The sequence below is a fragment of the Rhinopithecus roxellana genome, chromosome 1 (genome assembly GCF_007565055.1).
Source record: "Rhinopithecus roxellana isolate Shanxi Qingling chromosome 1, ASM756505v1, whole genome shotgun sequence".
Classification (NCBI taxonomy): domain Eukaryota; kingdom Metazoa; phylum Chordata; class Mammalia; order Primates; family Cercopithecidae; genus Rhinopithecus; species Rhinopithecus roxellana.
In genome coordinates this window covers 187,123,144-187,136,493 of record NC_044549.1, presented here as the reverse complement: position 1 = coordinate 187,136,493, position 13,350 = coordinate 187,123,144, and the positions used below count along the sequence as shown (strand labels likewise).

The 13,350-nt window shown below is 43.1% G+C and overlaps 1 protein-coding gene across 5 annotated transcripts in view; it reads left to right on the top strand.

Moving 5' to 3' along the window:
• The window catches only part of PIK3CB (phosphatidylinositol-4,5-bisphosphate 3-kinase catalytic subunit beta), a 190,269-nt gene that overhangs the window by 15,120 nt on the left and 161,799 nt on the right, over positions 1-13,350 (top strand). The gene's annotated exons all lie outside the window — the stretch shown is intronic.

The following is a 13,350-nucleotide window of genomic DNA, read 5'->3' as shown; positions in this document are numbered from 1 at the left end:
TTCAAGCGATTCTTCTGCCTCAGCCTCCCGAGTAGCTGGTACTACAGGCATGTGCCACCACGCCTGGCTAATTTTTGTATTTTTAGTAGAGACGGGGTTTCACCATGTTAGCCAGGATGGTCTCGATCTCCAGACCTTGTGATCCACCCACCTTGGCCTCTCAAAGTACTGGGATTACAGGCGTGAGCCACTGCAGCCGACCCGGTAGTGATGTTTAATCGCCAAGGCAATATGTGCACATCAGTCTGCCTTTGCAGCTGTGATATTCAGTAATTTTAAGTTTAGGTTCAAGGTTTGACTACTTTTTTATGACTTATAATGTAGTTGTACCAGAGCATTTACCATTAGCATATATATAATTTTGTGCTAAGTTATATTCCTTTTATTTCTCGTTTATATTACAGTTAAGACTCTATATAACATATACATTTGTGTAACTAATTTTGTTGAGTTTGTATTATGTATACATTTTGTTTCAAATGGTAAAGGGATGTTATGAAATATTTATTATTTTAAAAAAGAAAGCATTGGGTCTAACATGGCTGAAGGTGAAGGGCTGCTGGGATGTGGGGGTGCAGCACGTGGCAAGGCTCTTTAGCAGGAGGGAGGCTGGCGTTTTGGAGGAACTAAAAGGAGGCCATTCTAGCCTGAGAGGAGAGAGTGAGGCGGAGAGGTGTATAGGATAAAGGTGTAAGATGAGCCAAAAAGGGAGGTAGAGTCCATGCAGCACCTTGTAGGCTGTGGGAAGGATCTTGCAGAGTTGTTTGACTAGAACAAAAGCTGAGGCATTATGAACTGTAGAGTTGCTTGAACAAGTGGAATTTATAGCCGAAATGGACATTAAAGAGCATATAGTTAAACCATCTTGTTTTACAAATAAGAAAAAGGAAGTTAAGGGAACTTTCCCAAGGTCACACAGTGAATAAATGAGCTGGAGCCATAACTTGATGACACAGTTCTTTGTTTCTGCCTGACTGCCAGGCAGAGAAGTTAGATTTTAGACATTTAGGAGCATATTGGGTTTTGAGCAAGAGAATTCCAGGATGGAGATGGCTGCATGGCTGTGTGCAGGCTGGAGGCAATGAATAATAGGGAGTCATGAAGTCAGGACCTCCATGATTTTATTCTCTGGTCAGACTGAATCACTAAATAAGAGTTTCCGTCTTGACTATTATTTTAAATAGAGATAGAGTCTTACTCTGTTACCGAGGCTGGACTTGAACTCCTAGGCTCAAGCTATCGATAGCTCCCACCTCAGCCTCCTGAGTGGCTGGGACTACGGGCATGTACCACCATGCCCAGCCCCATCTTGAGCTCAGTTATTTAATAGCTTTTGTTTTCCTTTTTAGAGATGGGATCTCATTCTGTTACCCAGGCTGGAGTGCAGTGGCGAAGTCATAGCTCACTGCAGCCTCAAACTCCAGGGTTCAAGTGAACCTCCCACTTCAGCCTCTGGTGACTCAGGAGACACAAGCCACTGTGCCTAGCTAATAGTTTTTTGTGTTAGTGTACCTGTCTCCCTTTCTAGATCGTATACCTTTTACTTCCTGTACATTCTTGCCCAGTGCTTTATTTATATAAAGTAATGAGTTTTACTTGTGAGTTCCCCTAGCATCAAGGTTTGAATTGGGCCACCAGCCTACTAGCATCTACGTTTTATGTTGCTGCATTGCCTCTTTACCTGGTTGTGTTTTTGGCTCAGTAGTTTTAGGGGTGCCTGCAAGGATTAATTAATACTCTTCTCTACCAGCATACTTTAATAACTCTACTTTTTTTTTCGAGATGACGTTTCGCTCTTGTTTCCCAGGCTGGAGTGCAATGGCGTGATCTCAGCTCACCGCAACCTCTGCCTCAGCCTCCTGAGTAGCTGGGATTACAGGCGTGTGCCACCAGGCCCGGCTAATTTTTTTTTGTATTTTTAGTAGAGACGGGGCTTCTCCTTGTTGGTCAGGCTGGTCTTGAACTCCTGACCTCCAGTGATCCACCTGCCTCGGCCTCCCAAAGTGCAGGGATTACAGGCGTGAGCCACGGCTCCCAGCCAATTACTATGCTTTTAAGTTGTGCTGAAAATAGGGAAATAAATAGGACTTCTAAGGTTTAGATCTTTTTCAGAATGATTTTTGGTGTACTTAATTCTCTGTAATATTAGTCATGGATTGGTCCTATTATGGTACATCATCTGCTCACCCAAATGAAGTGAATAAACTCTCAGAATTCTTTTTTTTTTTTTTTTTTTGAGACGGAGTCTTGCTCTGCCACCCAGGCTGGAGTGCAGTGGCCGGATCTCAGCTCACTGCAAGCTCCGCCTCCCGGGTTTACGCCATTCTCCTGCCTCAGCCTCCCGAGTAGCTGGGACTACAGGCGCCCGCCTCGTCGCCCGGCTAGTTTTTTGTATTTTTAAGTAGAGACAGGGTTTCACCGTGTTAGCCAGGATGGTCTCGATCTCCTGACCTCATGATCCGCCCGTCTCGGCCTCCCAAAGTGCTGGGATTACAGGCTTGAGCCACCGCGCCCGGCCCCTTTTTTTTTTTTTTTGAGACGGAGTCTCGTTCTGTCGCCCAGACTGGAGTGCAGTGGCCAGATCTCAGCTCACTGCAAGCTCCGCCTCCTGGGTTTACACCATTCTCCTGCCTCAGCCTCCCGAGTAGCTGGGACTACAGGCACCCACCATCTCGCCTGGCTAGTTTTTTGTATTTTTTAGTAGGGATGGGGTTTCACCGTTTAGCCAGGATGGTCTCGATCTCCTGACCTCGTGATCCACCCGTCTTGGCCTCCCAAAGTGCTGGGATTACAGGCTTGAGCCACCGCACCTGGCAACTCTCAGAATTCTTGATACCATTTGGTGACTTCACAGTGAGGGTAGACTCATTGTTACTAGCAATTAACTGACAATCTCCAGTGAAATTGTCACCTTGTGGTTTTTGTTTTTATTTTTTAAGTATTTATTTATTATTATTATTATTATTATTATTGTTATTATTATTATTTGAGACAAAGTCTCGCTCTTGTCCCCAGGCTAGAGTGCAGTGGTGCGATCTTGACTCACCGCAACCTCTGGCCTCCTGGGTTCAAGCGATTCTCCTGCCTCAGCCTCCTGAGTAGCTGGGATTACAGGGGCCTGCCACTATGCCCCGTTAATTTTTGTATTTTTAGTAGAGATGGGGTTTCACCATGTTGGCCAGGCTCCTGACCTTGGGTGATCCGCCTGCCTCGTTCTCCCAAAGTGCTGGGATTATAGGCGTGAGCCACCACGCCCGGCTGGTTTTTATTTTATTTTACTTTATTTACTTTTTAGAGACAGGGTCTCACTCTGTTGCCCAGGCTCGCTACAGCTTCAACCTCCTGTGCTCAAACAATCCTCCCACCTCAGCCTCCCATATAGCTGGTACGACAGGCATGCGCCACTATGCCTGGCTAATATTTGTATTTTTTTGTAGAGATAGGGGTTTCGCCACATTGCCCAGGCTGGTCTCGAGCTACTGAGCTCAAGTGATCCATCTGCCTTGGTCTCCAAAAGTGCTGGGATTACAGGCATGAGCCATTGCACCCCACCCACCTTGTGATTTTTAACTACCTTATTCAAATATGTAAAAAGATTACCACTGAGTGTGTGTGTGTGAGTGAAAAATACCTAAAAAGAGGAGCAGTTGCTGCCATGTATTGAGGATTTCTTTGTGCAGGCACCAGGCTAAGGGCATAATTATTTATTTGAATGCAGTTTATCTCTCGGTATCTGTGAAGGATTGGTTCCAGGATTCCCTGTGGACGTCAAAATCCATGGGTGCTCAAGTCTCTTAGATAAAATGGTGTAGTAGTTGCATGTAACCTGCACACATCCTCCTGTATACTGTGTACTACTACTGTGTGTTGTTTTAGAGATAACCTGTGCATTTATGAATAATTTATCAGTATATACATGTAAACCCCCACTCTCACAAATGGCAGCATAGCATGCTCATTATTCTATGTCTCCTCTTACCACTTAATATATTCAATACCATGTATCTGTAGGTGTAGAACTGCTTTATTCTTTTTTCGGGACTGCTTTGTATTGTGTCAATGTAACTTTTTTTTTCTGTATTTATATATGAATGGATGTTTAAATTGTTTCAAATCTTTTTTTAAATTATTTTTCTTCTTTTTTTTTTTTTTCTTTTGTAACACCAGGCATTAAGAGTTTGTAATCTTTTGTTACAGTTTTGACTAGTTTTTTTTTTTTTGAAACAGGATCTGGCACTGTCACCCAGGCTGGAGTGTAGTGGCACAATCGTGGCTCACTGCAACCTCTGCCTCCTGAGCTCAAGGCATCCTCCCACCTCAGCCTCCAGAGTAGCTGGGACTGCAGGAATACACTACCACACCAGACTAATTTTTGTATTTTTTGTAGAGATGGGATTTTGCCATATTGCCCAGGCTGATCTAGAATTCCTGAGCTCAAGTGATCTGCCCACCTCGGCCTCCCAAAGTGCTGGGATTACAGATGTGAGCCATGCCTGTGTGGTTTTGACTAGTTTAATATGGCCAAATTTGAGATCAACCTTTGGAACATATGTGTGGAGACAGAGACAAAGGATAACCGTTGAGTGGAGGAAGGAAGGTGGAGGGTTGGGGAAATCTAGAGAGAGCTAGAAAAAGTAAAGAGGAGATATTTAAGGAGAGAGGAATAAAGAATAGGAGTGAAATAGCCCTGGTCTTCCAAAGGCTGATATTGAAATCCAAGACTCAATTTTTTTTTTTTTTTTGAGATGGTCTCACTCTGTCACCTAGGCTGGAGTGCAGTGGTGTGACCTCAGCTCACTGCAAACCTCCCCCTTCTGGCTTCAAGTGATTCTCCTGCCTCAACCTCCCAAGTAGCTGGGATTATAGGCACCCACCACCACACCTGGCTAATTTTTATATTTTTAGTAGAGACGTGGTTTCACCATTTTGGTCAGGGTGGTCTCGAACTCCTGATTTCAAGTAATCCTCCTGCCTTGGCCTCCCAAAGTGCTGGGATTACATACATGAGCCACAGCATCCACCCGACTCAATCTTTCTATTACTGTCTTGGAACCAGACTGTTTGAGTTTATAGTTATTAGTCATGTGATCTTGGGCAAGTTGTCTTTTCTTTCTGTCCCTCTATGTCCTCTTAAAAATGGGATAGATGGGATTGTACCTCATCATCTCATCATGTGTTGATTCATGTAGAGCTGTTAGTATAGGATCCACATTGAGAAAGCTTTCTGCTCCTTTCCCTATCCCCAACTTGGCTCTTAATTCAGCCTTTTTCAGCCCAGGTGTATTCCTCCTCCAAACCATTTAGGTTGTGGTAAGGGCCCCACTTGTGTATCTTATACCTTTGTTAGCTTTTACCCCATTTCTTTGGAATGCTCGTATCTAATTGTTTACCCCACCTGAGGGTGAGGAATCATCTCTTGTAATGTCTCGTATAATTTAATTTCTGCCACCACCACCACTAAAATACTTAACATAATGCCTGGTATAGAGTAGGCCCTTAATCGCCTGGGCACGGTGGCTCATGCCTGTAATCCCAGCACTTTGGGAGGCTGAGGCGGGAGGCTCATGAGGTCAGGAGATCGAGACTGTCCTGGCTAACAAACGACTGTCCTGGCTAACATGGTGAAACCCTCCTAAAAATACGAAAAATTAGCTGGGCGTGGTGGCAGCGCCTGTAGTCCCAGCTACTCAGGAGGCTGAGGCAGGAGAGTGGTGTGAACATGGGAGGCGGAGCTTGCAGTGAGCCAAGATTGTGCCACTGCACTCCAGCCTGGGCAACAGAGTGAGACACCGTCTCAAAAAAAAAAAAAAAAATACAGTAGGCCCTTAATCATGTGTGAATTAAACTGAAGAAAGACTTTGGTCTTAGAAACATTTAGCTTGGACAAGCTAACTTAGCATTGACTCTGAGGTTGTTTAAATCTTTGGGAACTGTATTACTTAAGTGTGTCTAAACTGTCTGGGTGAACCATAGTCTGTGAGTACGAAATGCTGGGTTAGAGCAGAGGGATTCTCTTGACAGAAAAGCTGATGTGGTCCTAAATAGCATTGGTAGAATTGTAGCCCCTCCTAAAAAGGAATGATGTTCAGTTCTAGACAACACTGAAAAAATGTTTTTTTCTTATTTTGGGATAATTGTAGATTCACATACAGTTGTAAAAAATAATACAGAGGAATCCATTATCCTTTACCCATAATACTCCAATGGTAACATCTTGCATAACTATGGAAAGATATCACAGCCACAAAATTGACTTGGATATAGTTCATATATCTTACTCAAATTTCACCAGTTTTATATTCACTTATTTCAGTGTGTATTTAGGTCATTCAGTTTTATTACATGTATAGATTTGAGTGACCACCACCACAATAAAGTCACAATAGTTCTATTACAAGAGTCTCTCATTCTGGCTGGGCATAGTGGCTCACACCTGTAATCCCAGCACTTTGGGAGGCTGAGGTAGGTGATTCACCCGATGTGAGGAGTTCAAGACCAGCCTGGCCAACATGGTGAAACTCCGTCTCTTCTAAAAATACAAAAAATTAGCCAGATGTGGTGGCGCATGAGTACAGTCCCAGCTACTTGGAAGGCTGAGGGAGGAGAATCGCTTGAACCTGGGAGTTGGGGGTTGCAGTGAGCCGAGATCACACCGTTGTGCTCCAGGCTAGGGGACAAGAGTGAGACTTTCTGTCAAAAAAAAAAAAAGAAAAGAAAAGAAAAAAAAAAAAACCCAGGCGTGGTGGCTCATGCCTGTAATCCCAATACTTTGGGAGGCTGAGGTGGGCAGATCATGAGATCAGGAGTTCAATACCAGCTTAACCAATATGGTGAAACCCCATTTCTACTAAAAATACAAAAATTAGCCAGGAGTGGTGGCACGTGCCTGTCGTCCCAGATACTTGGGAGGTTGAGGCAGGAGAATTGCTTGAACCCAGGAGGCGGAGGTTGCAGTGAGCCAAGATCGCACCACTGCACTCCAGCCTGGGTGACAGCAAGACTCTGTCTCAAAAAAAAATCTCTCATTCCACCTTTTTTATATCCCCAGTCACCTCCCTTCCACCCTTTCTAACCTCTGGCAACTACTAATCTGTTCTCCATCTTTATGATTTTGTCATTTCAAGAATGTTATATAAATGAAATCATCTGGGAGCTTGGCTTTTTTCGTTTAGAGATACGATCTTGCCCTGTTGCCCAGGCTTTAGTGCAGTGGTATGATCATAACTTACTGCAGCGTCAAACTCTTGGGCTCAAGCAATCTTCTGACCTCAGCTTCCCAAGTAGCTGGGACTTACAGGCATGTGCCACTACACCCAGCTAATTTTTTAAAGTTTTTGTAAAGACAAGGTTTTGCCACAGTGCCCAGGCTGGTCTTAAACTCCTGAGCTCCAGTGATCTTCCTGCCTTGGACTCCCAAAGTGCTGGGATTACAGGCGTGAGCCACCACGCTTAGCCGGTTTTTTTTTCCAGTCAGCATAATTCCCAGAAGATCCATCTAAATTGTTATGTTTATCTGTAGAAATTTTCTTGCATATCAATAGTATAGTTACATTTAGAAAATTTAACATTGGCCGGGCATGGTGGCTCACGCCTGTAATCCCAGCACTTTGGGAGGCCGAGGCAGGCGGATCACAAGGTCAGGAGATTGAGACTATCCTGGCTAACACGGTGAAACCCTGTCTCTACTAAAAATACAAAAGTTAACCGGGCGTGGTGGCGGGCGCCTGTAGTCCCAGCTACTTGGGAGGCTGAGGCAGGAGAATGGCATGAACCCAGGAGGCGGAGATCGTGTCACTGCACACCAGCCTGGGTGACAGAGTGAGACTCTGTCTCAAAAAAAAAAAAAACACAAGGAAAACTCAAGCAGCCTGGGAAGGACCTTACCTTGTACTTCTAACCACCAAGACTGTCATTCGTAACCAAGACTGTCATTCGTACAGCAAAAGAAGGATGAACACATCATACCTGAGTCAAGAAAACATCATCACCTTCAGAATCATGGACTGTTATTCCTGGGTCAAACCCTACCAAATTAAAAAAGCTAAAAAAAAAAAAAAAAAAAAAAAGAAAATTTAATATCGGTACAGTATTGTTACCTAATATATAGTTTATATTCCAATTTTACCAATTATGTATTTTTTTCCCACAATATTTTTTAGTTGTCCTTAGTGGTGCCATTACAGTTTCTTAGACTTTTTTTTTTTTGGCAGAGTCTCGCTCTGTCACCCAGGCTGGAGTGTAGTGGCACAATCTCAGCTCACTGCAACCTCTGGTCACTGCGACCTCCACCTCCCAGGTTCAAGCAATTCTGCCTCAGCCTCCTGAGTAACTGGGATTACAGGCATGTACCACCACGCCAAGCTAATTTTTGTATTTTTAGTAGGGACAGAATTTTGCTACGTTGACTAGGCTGGTCTCAAATGCCTGACCTTGTGATCTGTCCATCTTGGCCTCCCAGAGTACTGGGATTATAGGCGTGAGCCACCGTGCCTGGCCGACATTTCTTGTTTTTGGTGACCATGACAGTTCTGAGGAATACTGGTCAGTTATTTTGCATAATGTCTTTCAATTGAATTTTTTCTGATTTTTTTTTTTAAATGATTAGACTGGAATTACGGATTTTTAAGAGGGAGACCACAGAGGTAAAGTGCCATTTTTCTGACATATCAAAAGTATATACTAAAAAATGAATTATCATTGTTGATGTTGTCCTTGATCGACTGACTGAGGCAGTTTGTTAGGTTTCCCTGCTATAAAGTTACTCTTTCCCTCTCCTTTTCATATTACACTTTTTGGAAGGAAGGCACTATGTGAAGCTCACACTTAAAAGAGTGGGGCGTTATAGTTCATTTCCTTGATGGGGGGTGTATCTACACAAATTATTTGCAATTTTGTGTGGGAGATTTATTCTCCCCTCCCATTTATTTGTTTAATCATTTACTTATATCAGTGTAGACTAGTATATATTTTGTACTTTGGTTTATAATCCAATACTTCATTACTTTGTTGCTCAGAATATTTTAGCTTTGGCCGTTGGGAGCTCTTTCAGTTTGCCCTGTGTCCCTTTGACGATTTCCTATCATTGTGTGTGTGTGTGTGTGTGTTCGTGTGTGTGTGTTTGGGCACTTTTTTACTTTACATTACTACAAGATATTCAAGCCTTACTTTGTGTATTTCTTACCTCATCCTAGGATCAGTCATTTCTACAAGGGAACTGGTCCCTTTTATTGGAGAACAGTGTTAGAAACTAAGAGCTGACCATAATGTGCACTCTTTACTACTGGGGTATCTGCTTCTAAGCTCTCTCAGCTGATAGAGCAAGGAAATATATGTGAACACTATATACATATGTCTATAAATTTTTCCATATTTAACTATATCTATGTTAAGCTAAACATTAGTTTATACTGATGTTTCTAACTCCAGTCCACTTTTGCTTCCTCTTCTTGTTTAACGGCTGTAAACTCCTACTCCAATAGCGAAATATCTGGCTTTTCATTTTCTTTTTTTGGAGACGAAGTCTCATTCTTGTCCCCCAGGCTGGAGTACAGTGGCGCAGTCACGGCTCACTACAACCTCCGCCTCCCGCGTTCAAGTGATTCTCCTGCCTCAGCCTCCTGAGTAACTGGGATTACAGGTGCACACCACCATGCCTGGCTAACTTTTTTGTGTATTTTTAGTAGAGATGGGGTTTCACCATGTTGACCAGGATGGTCTTGAACTCCTGACCCCAGATGATCCACCCACCTCGGCCTCCCAAAGTGCTGGGATTACAGACATGAGCCACTGTGCCCGGCCAGAAGTTGTAAGTTTTTGTTTTTTGTTTTTTGAGACGGAGTCTTGCTCCGTCGCCCAGGCTGGAGTGCAGTGGCCGGATCTCAGCTTACTGCAAGCTCCGCCTCCCAGGTTTACGCCATTCTCCTGCCTCAGCCTCCTGTGTAGCTGGGACTACAGGCGCCCGCCACCTCGCCCAGCTAGTTTTTTGTATTTTTTAGTAGAGACGGGGTTTCACCGTGTTAGCCAGGCTGGACTCGATCTTCTGACCTCATGATCCGCCCATCTCGGCCTCCCAAAGTGCTGGGATTACAGGCTTGAGCCACCGCGCCCAGTCGTAAGTTTTAATAAAGACCAGCTTACCTATTTTTTTTTCATAGATTTTGCTTTTTGGTGTTGTCTGAAAACTCAGCCAAACTCAAGATCAATTAGATTTTCCCTTTAAACAGCAGAAATAAATAAATATTTTTAAATATATAAAATGTATTAGTATATATTATATAGTATAATATATTCACATATAAAACTTTTATATTCATATATAAAACATTATTATATATAGTGTGTGTGTATATATATATATAGAGAGAGAGAGAAAGAGAGAGGGCCTAGATTTTCTCCTAATTTTTTTTTTTTGTTTTGAGACAGAGTCTCGCTTGTTGTCCAGTCTAGAGTGCAGTGGCATGATCTCATCTTACTGTAACCTCTGCCTCCCAGGCTCAAGCGACCCTCCCACCTCAGCGTCTTGTGTAGCTGGGACTACAGGTGTGCATTCCCACACCTGGCTCTTTGCATTTTTCTTTGTAGAGACAGGGTCTCGCCTTGTTGCCCAGGCTGGCCTTGAACTCCTGGGCTCAAATGATCTTCTTGCCTTGGCCTTCCAAAGTGCTGAGGTTGCAGGTGTAAGCCACTGCACCCAGCCTTCTAAATGTTTTATAGGTTTACATATTACATGAGAGGTTGTTTTTTGAACTTCTTTTAACAGAGATTTTGACTGTTGTTAATAAGTAATATATTTCCCCCCCCTTTAATTTCTTGGATGGGACATGGGGTTCTGTTGTAAGTTTTATAGTTAGAAAAAGAAATGGTAAAATGAAATTTTGGAACTTGCTGAGCAGTGGATAAGAAGCTCTGTTAATTTTGGAATTCAAATACCATATGTCACAGGGAGAAAAAAAAATCTGTCTTTTCCTGGCCCTCAATCTGATTGAGGGAACATGACATATATAATAAAACTAATCAGCACTAAAGGCAGCATGTGGTATAGTGCTTAATTGTGTTTTAAAAAAAAACCCTCGAATTTATGAGGTGATCAAGGTCAGTGTGAGCTGGACTAGTAAGAGAAGGCATCTTGAAAGCCAGACTTTTTTTTTTTTTTTGAGACAGAGTCTTGCTGTCTTCCCCAGGCTGTAGTGCAATGACATGATCATAGTTCAACTGCAGCCTCAACCTCCTGAGCTCAAAAGCGATCCTTCCACCTTAGCATCTCAAGTAACTGGGACTACAGGTGCCACCACCATGTTTGGCTAAGTTTTAAAATTTTTAGTGTAGATGAAGTCTTGTCATGTTGCCCAGGTTGGTCTTGAACTACTGGATTCAAGTGATCCTCCCACCTTGGCCTTCCAAAATGCTGGGATTATAGGTGTGAACCACTGTTCCCACCATGCCTGGACTTTTCTTTCTTTTTATAGCTGTACAACATTCCATTATGTGGATGTACCATAGTGCATCTAACCAGTCCTCTATTGACAAACTTTAAGAAAGTTTATAGTGTATTGCCATTACAAGCAGTGCTATAATGGATAAATAAGGTTTATTTTATTATTTTTTATTTTATTTTATTTTTTTGAGACAGAGTTTCACTCTGTTGCCTATGCTGGAGTGCAGTGGCACAGTCTCGGCTTACTGCAACCTCCACCTCTCATGTTCAAGTGATTCTTGTGCCTCAGCCTCCTGAGTAGCTGGGATTACAGGTGCGTGCCACCACACGTGGCTAATTTTTCTATATTTTGTAGAGACGGGGTTTCATCATGTTGCCCAGGCTGGTCTTGAACTCCTGAGCTCAAGCAGTTCTCCTGCCTGGGCCTCCCAAAGTGCTAGGGTTATAGGGCCTGGGTAAATAAGATTTAGATTTGACTTTGAAACATTTGGTTCATATGCTGTATTATCCCAAGATACAGATTGTGACCAGAAACAATGAAGGCAAATGGACATATTTTCTATAATAAGTGGCTCATATTTATAATAGTAGTTAACATATCTATATGTATGCATATAATTTATGTATTTGAGGACACTACTGCAAAAAGCTATAGAAGCTGTGGAATGCTTGCACATAGTATAAAGTTTAAAAATACAAGTTTATTATGGAGAGTAAACCTCTTAGCCCCTGCCTAGAATCTGCAATATTCCAGTTTCTTGTATTTAAGAGTGGTATTCTTCAATGTCCAGCTGTATGCAGTATCACCATTGGCAAGTTGACTTATTTCCCAGGGTGATTCCCATCTAAGAAGTCTTTATTTTTTCACTATTCTCCTAATACAAGCTTATTTTGCTGCTGGCCATTCTAGCTGTTTACCTTCCATTGGTCTCTTTTCAAGTCTAATTTTTCTAGAGCAATCCTGAATAAGCAGGCCTCAATTTCTTTGAGGTTCAGAGCTTCCTCTCTTCAGTTCTAGCGTTGTCTAATACAACTATGTCACTCTTGGAACTCCCTGTTCTGCTGAGCATGTTTAGTTGTGTGGGTGAATAATATAACAGTGATCTTTTATTTTTATTTTTGAGATGGAGTCTCACTTTGTTGCCCAGGCTGGAACGCGGTGGTGCAATCTCAGCTCACTACAACCTCTGCCTCCTGAGTTCAAGCAATTCTGCCTCAGCCTACAGAGTAGCTGGGACTACAGGCGTGCATCACCACACCTGGCTAATTTTTGTATTTTTGGTTGAGACGGGGTTTCGCCATGTTGGCCAGGCTGGTCTCGAACTTCTGACCTCAAGGGATCTGCCCGCCTTGGCCTCCCAAAGTGCTGGGTTACAGGTGTAAGCAACCTCACCTGGCTGATTTCTCTTAGAGTCTGAAAAATCACTGAAGATTTAATAAATAAACCATTGATATGTGTATAATTATATTAGCACAGCTTTCTCAATCTTGAAGAAACTATTGCTCTGCTGATCTAATTAAGGAAGTTCTGATTCTTTTTGTAAGGGGAAGAATGGAAGATGGGGCCGGGCGCGGTGGCTCATGCCTGTAATTCCAGCACTTTGGGAGGCCGAGGTGGGAGGATCAGGAGGTCAAGAGATTGAGACCATCCTGGCCACCGTGGTGAAACCCCGTCTCTACTAAAAGTACAAAAATTAGCCACGTGTGGTAGGGCATGCCTGTAATCCCAGCTACTCAGAAAGCTGAGGCAAGAGACTCCCTTGAACCGGGGATGCGGAGGTTGCAGTGAGCCGAGATTGCGCTACTGTACTCCAGCCTGGCAACAGAGCGAGACTCCATCTCAAAAAAAAAAAAGGAAGATGTACAACCTAAATCCATTTTTTTTTTTTTGAGACAGTCTCGCTCTGTCCCCCAGA